We start from the raw sequence: 8,102 nt of genomic DNA, 5'->3' as shown, positions 1-8,102 counted from the left end.
GATGTATACCACCATATTTTAGTCATTCATTGATTTAAAAATTCATTGAGCGTATGCTGCATACCCAGAACATAAAAGGCGCCGTCAAAAAGCAAACAGAGCTCAGTTTCTTCTCTTTTACCTTACGGTCTGGTTGGGGAGCAAATTCTTATGTGATTATTGCCATCTGCACCAGTAGTCTAAGCACTCTCCATACATTAACTCATTTAATCCCCATGATAACCCTATGAGGTGAGTACTATTGTGAGCCCATTTTACAGGTACAAAAAAAAGGAAGCACAGAGAGGTCAAGTAACTTGTCTAAGGTTACACAGCTGGTAAGTGGCAGTATCAGAGACATGAAGGAAGGAAAATCTATAACGCAAAATATTGCCATCTGTGTACCTCATTTGGGTGAAACACAGATTAAAATATAGAGCAGGGATAGTCAGATCAGGTGATTAGTAAGGAATTTGTCTCCAATAGCATCTCAAAAGGAAACAGAGACTATGAATGAGTAGAGAGTAAGTAGAAGCCAGGGGACCAAAAATCCCATTGTAGGAGCCTCAGACAGCCTGGCTTTCCTAAGGGTGAAAAGAGGCATCCATCGTTCTATTGCTCTTTCACCTGCCTATATTTTAGATATATCTAACATTCACCTATCAAAAGAATAAGATCAGAGCAGACAACATTCTTTGCTGTTTTGATTTTTTATAAAATGCTCCATTGTAACTGCTTGTAAAACAGTTTTATTTTATATGTCAAAGGCTGTTCACATGCTAGTCATTGTTTGACTTTCTATCTATTATCCCATGAACACTTTCTATTATAAACTCGTAAATGTCAGGAAAAAAAAAAACGAGTAGTTTGAGATTCAACTCTGGTTATTCCATTTTTTTTGCTTACCAGCGACTCACTACTACACTGCCACCTAGTGGGTCTTAGCAGCAGTTTTCACAATTGATAGAAACATTGAATCTCGCGTTTATAATTTTTCAAACATCTAGTTTTATATTGGTTGCTTGAAAGTCACAACTCATTTTAACCTGCAAATAATGAGTGGTTGTTGGATTTTCAACTTGTTGACAAAATCCATTCATCCCACAATGTACTTTGAATTAACACTTCCCATGTTTTTGAAAAATCATCTAGACTTGGTTTCCTTTTCACCAATTCTACCTATTTCCATGGTCCACCTGAATTATTGTAATAACTGGTGGTGCAGTGGTTAAGAGCTTGGCAGCTAACCAAAATGTTGGCAGTTCAAATCCACCAGCCACTCCTTGGAAACCCTATGAGGCAGTTCTACTCTGTCCTATAGGGTCACTATGAGTTGGGATCGACTCAATGGCAAAGGGTTTGTTGGTTTTGTTTTTTGTTATGTTAATGAAAGGGTGCCATATGAAGGGATCTGAGGCAGAAGCATGCTTGGGGTGGTCAAAGAACACCAAGGAGGCCAGCTTGTCTGGAGCCCAGGAAGCTGGCGAGAGAGGACCAAGACGTGAAATCAGAGATACCTGTGGCCATAGCATGTAGGGCATTGAAGGCCATGATAAAGACTTTACGGTTTATTCAGAGTGAGATGGGAGCCACAGGAGGGCTCCATGCAAAGGAGGGACATGATTTCACTTATGTTTTAACAGCATCACTTTGGCTTCTATATGGAAAACAGATTATAGTAGAGTAAGTGTGGAAACAAGAGATGGCTTAGGAAGCTATTACAATAATTCAGGTGGACGATGGAAACGGGTGGATTTGGTGAAAAGGAAACCAAGTCTGGATGATTTTCAATATTAATTCTTCCCATATGCAACTTTAATGTCCTTGTCTACTAATTCTATTGTCTATGTCATTTCTGACTCTGCTTTAACTGATTGGTGTTTTTGGCTCTTTTTGGATCGTTTTTCCTGTGTCTTTCCATGCCTACTAATTTTTCACTAGATGCCAGACATCGTGAATTTTACCTTGTTGGGTGCTACAAATCGGGGTTTTTTTTTTTTTTTTTTTAATCTATAAATATTCCTAAACTTTGTTCTGGGATATACAGTTAACTTAACTGAAAATCATGTCATCCTTTTGAATTTTGCATTTAGGCTTTGTTAGGTAGGAACGGAAGGAGCACTGGTGATGCAGTAGTTAAGCACTTGGCTGCTAACTGAAAGGTCAGCGGTTTGAAAGCACCAGCTGCTCTGAGGGAGAAAGATGTGACAGTCTGCTTCCATAAAAATTAAAGGCTTGGAAACCCTATGAGGCAGTTTTACTCTATCCTACAGGGTCGCTATGAGTCAGAATCGGCTCATGGCAATGGGTTTTAGGTAGGAACAGAACAGTAACTAGAATAGGTCTCATTTTTGTCCCATTACTGAGGCAAGCTCTAATGTTAGAGGTCAGTGGAGGCACAGAGGCAGGCAGGAACTGTCTGGGAATGTCAGGAAACTTTTACAAAGAAGCTGATACTATATCTGGACATAAAGGACTAGCTGTTTTGTAGATGGTGCAGGACTGGGCAGTATTTTGTTGTTTTGTACACAGGATCACTATGGGTTAGAACCGACTCGACGGCACCTAACAACAACAACAACTGAGGCAAAATTCTTCTGAGTACGATACTCAGTGCCCACTGAATTATGAGGCTATCTACTTTGAATGGCTATACACTCACTTCTGTGTGAACTCCAAGGATTTTTCCCTTTAATCCTTTGGGTTCACCACTCTCGAGCCTTGGGTAGTTTCTCACATGCATGCACTGACCAGTACTCAGCCACTTGCTCTAGGAAGACCCTCTGCAGAACTTCAGAGTTCTTTCTCTATGCCTCTCTCTCTCTTTTTCTCTGCCCTGTGACCTCTAGCCACCTTGGCTTCCCTGGAAAATCAGCTTTGTCTCCTCATTTCAGGGACACTGCGGCCTGGATTCTCTGTCCAGGCAGTAAGTTAGGGCAATTGTTGTTTATTTCTAATCTCTCAGGGATCACTGTCCCTTGTTGCCTGATGGACAATATTCAAGAATAATTTCTTTTTTTTCCAGCTTTTTAGTTGCTTCAAGTGAGAAAGTAAATCCTGTCCCTGTAACTTCATCTTGGACAAAAGCACATTTTAGAATAGCCAATCATTGCATTTCCTTCCACCTACAAAACAGCTTGTCCTTTAGGTCCAGATACAATATCAGCTTCTTTGTAAGACTTTCCTGACATTCCCAGACAGTTCCTCCCCACCTCTGTACCTGCACTGGTCTCTAACACTAGGATTGGCAAGAAATAGGATAGAGGGGAAACCTGCACAAATTACCCAGGGCCTGTGGTCTAGAAGGGGGCTTAGGTAGCCAATTCTCCTGCAAGTCAATATGAATTCTGAGAAAGTATTTTTAGCTGGTCCTCCCTTGTCGTAAAGCCCCTAATATTCTTTCTCAGGGCTCAGACATACATATATATATAAACATGTATATACAGTATTTTAGCGTATATCACAGTATATACTAATTGTTTGGTTACATGTATATCTCCCCTACTAGGACTGTTGTTGTTATTGTTGTCAGGTTCTATTGGGTTGATTCCAACCCATAGCGACCCCATGTGATACAGTAGAACTGCCCATGGGGTTTTCATGGCTGTAATCTTTATGGAAGCAGATCACCAAATCTTTCTCCCACAGAGCTGCTGGGTGGGTTTGAACCATCGGCCTATGAAGGCAGACAGTGTCATATACTTCATTGCATCACCAGTACCTAACACATAGCAGGTCTTGAACATACACTTTATAAATGTTCCATGAGCTCTTTCTGATTCCTCTTGGCAAGTTGCTCATGGATCGGTCACCAACTCATCTAATCCCAGAGTCAGCCTTCCCATCAATATTTCAGGATTCTAGAAAAGTGCTGGGCTGTGCCACTATCTTCCTTCTCCCCCTCCCTTATTATCTAGTTGCTCATGGTTGCTAGGGGAAATGACAACCCATAGCAACAGCAAGAACAGTAAGGCAGATAAGCTGCTGGTGGCTGCGAAGGAAGTAAAAATCATGTTGCTTAGGATTTCTCATGAGTCTCCCTGCACTGAATTCTGAAAATACCGTAGATCACAAGTCAGAAGTGGTGGGTGTGCGGTCCGCTCTGCCACCTGCTGGCTATGCAAACCAGGGCCATTACCTAACTTCCTAAAGTCATTTTCTAATTTATAAAATGGGAATGCTAATAATTCAGGTCTTCAGTCCCTTATCTGCAATTCCAGAATCCTAAAAGCTTTAAAAGCTATGAAAATCAAAGGCTTTTTTTTTTTTTTTTCCATAACTTATTTGGCATGAAAACCTGACCTCTGGAGTGAACCAATATGAGGGTCTTTAAAACTTATATATTCCATTAAGTTTATGGGGGTACTTTCTCAGAGCCCGTAACTGGATCTCCAAACGTGTAATCCAGTGTTTATACCAACATGATATATGGTAAGAACACTAAATTTTCTTCAAAACACTGAAAAATTCTGAATTCCAAAATCTAGCCCCAGTGTACATACCTTAATAGAGCATACACCTGGCCCCAAGCATTTATAAAAGGGACAGTGGATCTTTTCCTACCTTATGAGGTTGTTGTGAAGCTTAATGATAGTCATGGCTCTCGGGTCCTCGCTTCAAAGATGATTAAGAAAAGGAGGAACAACGGTCGTGCCAAATAGGGCCGCGGCCACGTGCAGCCTATTCGTTGCACGAACTGCGCCCGCTGCGTGCCCAAAGACAAGGCCATTAAGAAGTTCGTAATTCGAAACATAGTAGAGGCCGCTGCCGTCAGAGGCATTTCCGAAGCGAGTGTCTTCGACGCATACGTGCTTCCCAAGCTGTGCATGAAACTACGTTATTGTGTGAGTTGTGCCATTCATAGCAAGGTGGTCAGGAACCGTTCTCGTGAAGCCCGGAAGGACAGAACACCCCCGCCCCGACTCCGATTTAGACCTGCAGGTGCTGCCCCGCATCCTCCACCAAAGCCCATGTAAGGATTTGAGTCCTTAAAGGCTGAAGAAAAACAAACCTGAAAGAAAATAAAATGGAGATTATACTTTAAAAAAAACAAAAAAAAGTCAGGTAGGAAAGCTGTTATCACAGTGCCTGGCATGTATTAAGTACTCAATGAATGTTAGTTATTATTTTTTTATTATCTAGTATTTACCCCCCAAAAAAGACATCTCCTCAGTCCTTCTGGGCGGGCATGAACAATCCATAGCACACTGGGCCCAGCTATGTGCTCAAACTATTCTTTTCCCTTTCTTTCTCTTTCCTTCTTTTTCACATTTTCTTCTCCTCCTTTCCTCTTCTCCTAATAGCCGGTAGTTTTCAATCTCTTTATGAATGTGATGGAAATAGGAATGTTCTTCCCAGAAAAAAAAGCTCCTTTGCACATTTACACAAACTTTCTATGTACTTTCAGCGAGGTCACAAATGTTCCAAAGCCAGCAGAGGAACCTAGAGGTTAAAACCTCTTTATGGGAGGAGGAAAAATTTCTAACCCCTCTCAAAGATGTCATGTCCTAATCCCCAGAACCTGAATATGTTACCTTACATGGTAAAAAGGACTTTGTAAATGTGACTAAATTAAGGATTTTGAGTTGAAGAAATTATACTAGATTATCTGGGTGAACCCAATGTAATCACAAGGGTGCTAATAAAAGGGAGACAGGAGGATGAAAGTCAGTAGAAAGAGATGTGACGATGGAAGCAAAAGGTTGGGGGGGATGAAAAGAAGGAATACAGGTGGCCATTAGAAGTTTAAAAAGGCAAGGAGATAGACTCTCCCCTGAAGCCTCCAGAAGAAACACAGCCTTGCTGACACCTTGATTTTAGACTTCTGGCCTCCAAAGTTCTTATAGTACATACTTTAATGTAGCAAATATAACCGTGCATTCTTTTAAGTCATTAAGTTTGTGGTAATTTTATATAACAGCAACGTCATTGTTGTTATGTGCCGCCAAGACAGTTCCAACTCATAGCGACCCTACATACAAGAGAAAGAAACACTGCCCGGGCCTTTGCCATCCTCACAATTCTTGTTATGCTTGAGCTCATTATTGCAGCCATTGTGTCAGTGCACCTAATTGAGGGTCTTCCTCTTTTTCGCTGACCCTCTGCTTTACCAAGCATGATGTCCTTCTCCAGGGACTGGTCCCTCCTGATAACATGTCCAAAATATGTGAGACGAAGTTTTGCCATCCTCGCTTCTAAGGAGAATTCTTGCTGTACTTCTTCCAAGGCAGATTTGTTCGTTCTTTTGGCAGTCCATGGTATACTCAAAATTCTTTGCCAACACCATGATTCAAAGGCATCAATTCTTCTTTGGGCTTCCTTTTTCATTGTCCAGCTTTTGCATGCATATGAGGCGACTGAAAACCCCATGGATTGGTCAGGTGTACCTTAGTCCTTAAAGTGATTTCTTTGATTTCTAACATTTTAAAGAAATCATTTGCAGCCAATTTGCCCAATGCAATGTGTCATTTGATTTCTTAACTGCTGCTTCCATGGGTGTTGATTGTGGATCCAAGTAAAAAGAAACCCTGACAACTTCAATCTTTTCTCCATTTATCGTGATGTTGCTCATTGGTCCAGTTGTGGGGATTTTTTGAGTTTTCTTTATGTTGAGGTGTAACCCATACTGAAGGCTGTAGCCTTTGATCTTCATGAACAACAGCAATTGAAAACTAATATACCCCTAACATCCTACTTTGGGAAGCTCATATTTGTGGAATTAAGTAATATATATGTGCAGTGGTTAACAGTTATGGCTACTAATTAAAAGGTCGGCAGTTCCAATATACCAGCCACTCCTTGGAAACCATATGGGGCAGCTCTACTCTGTTCTATAGTGTTGCCATGAGTTGGAATCAACTTGATGGCAATGAGTAGTTTTAGTAGTAGTATATGTCAGAAAAATAACATTCACATGATGTATAACTAATAATAATTTATAATTATTTTCATATTGAAAAGTACTATGCCCAATTTTAATCTACAGAATTTAAAAAAATGTTTGAGGAAACTTGAAATATCATCAAAATAAATCAAAAGGATACACAAGTAAGTAACTTTCCTGAATGGCTTAGGCAGGTGAATTTACTAAACAACGTTTTAAGGTTTTATTTTTCTATGATTCTGCTCTTGGCAACAACTTAAATTCATATAATGCACGCAGCTTATAAAGTGCTTTTACATATGCTACCTCAATAAATCCTCATAAACCTCCTGAAAGTTAGGAAAGACAGAGAGTTGCTTAATTCTACAGATAAAATTTTTAATTTCAGAGAGGTCAAATGATCTTTGTCCAAGGTCGTGCAACTGGATCTCCAAATGTCTAATCCAATGCTTATGTCAATGTGTTTCACTGGCTTTCATGAAAATTATTCCCACGTATACCTCTTCTGTTCCAAGTTTTCATTGACCCTCTAAAACCATAGCACACATATACATACTCTTCTGACATACTATAAGATGGCTGTGACTTCTTTTCTGCCCTCCCACATTTTCTATTGACTTTTCACCTTAGCACTCTCAGGTTATACAACATGCCAGCACAAGTTCAGCCGTCCCTGATGTGAAGATCAAGAACAAATATCCTGTTATTCCTCAAAGCTTGTTAGCTTTAAAGCACAACATATGACATAATTTTAGTTGGGGTCTTGTGGTCTTTCCATGTATTGGGGTTCAAGTAAGTCATAATGCAATTGCAGTATTCGTTTACATTTAATGAATATGTGCTAACCAATATTTTTTGATGGGCTACTACCTAAAAAGCACTGATCATTCCTAGAAGTAAATGTAGTGGTCTGTTTGTCCTATAAAGCTGTACCTGTAAAAAGCTCAAAAGAAGTAAAATACCAGGTCAAAGTTTCATGCAGAGTACACTTAGTCCATTTCAGTTGTGATGATTTTACAATTCACCCCCTGAGGGAGATTTACTCCAGAGAGATCCAGTGATTTTCCCTGAGCTAGATATTTATCTGTGAAGAATGTCTAGCTGTCATTGTGTTAATTATTGGATTTAAATTCAATATCCAAATAGGCTTCTTCTTACAGCTAAATCCCACTTGATCTCCTGAAGTCATGAGTTGGGCTCTGTTGACAATAAGGTAGAGGAGTTATTCACGAGTAAGTAT

At 40.1% G+C, this 8,102-nt stretch overlaps 1 pseudogene; it reads left to right on the top strand.

Moving 5' to 3' along the window:
- Window positions 1–4,601: 4,601 nt before the first annotated feature.
- Window positions 4,602–5,023, top strand: LOC126071403 (40S ribosomal protein S26-like; annotated as a pseudogene).
- Window positions 5,024–8,102: the final 3,079 nt, after the last annotated feature.

Source organism: Elephas maximus, chromosome 1 (assembly GCF_024166365.1).
Source record: "Elephas maximus indicus isolate mEleMax1 chromosome 1, mEleMax1 primary haplotype, whole genome shotgun sequence".
NCBI classification, from domain to species: Eukaryota; Metazoa; Chordata; class Mammalia; order Proboscidea; family Elephantidae; genus Elephas; species Elephas maximus.
This window is presented reverse-complemented; position numbering and strand designations above follow the sequence as displayed.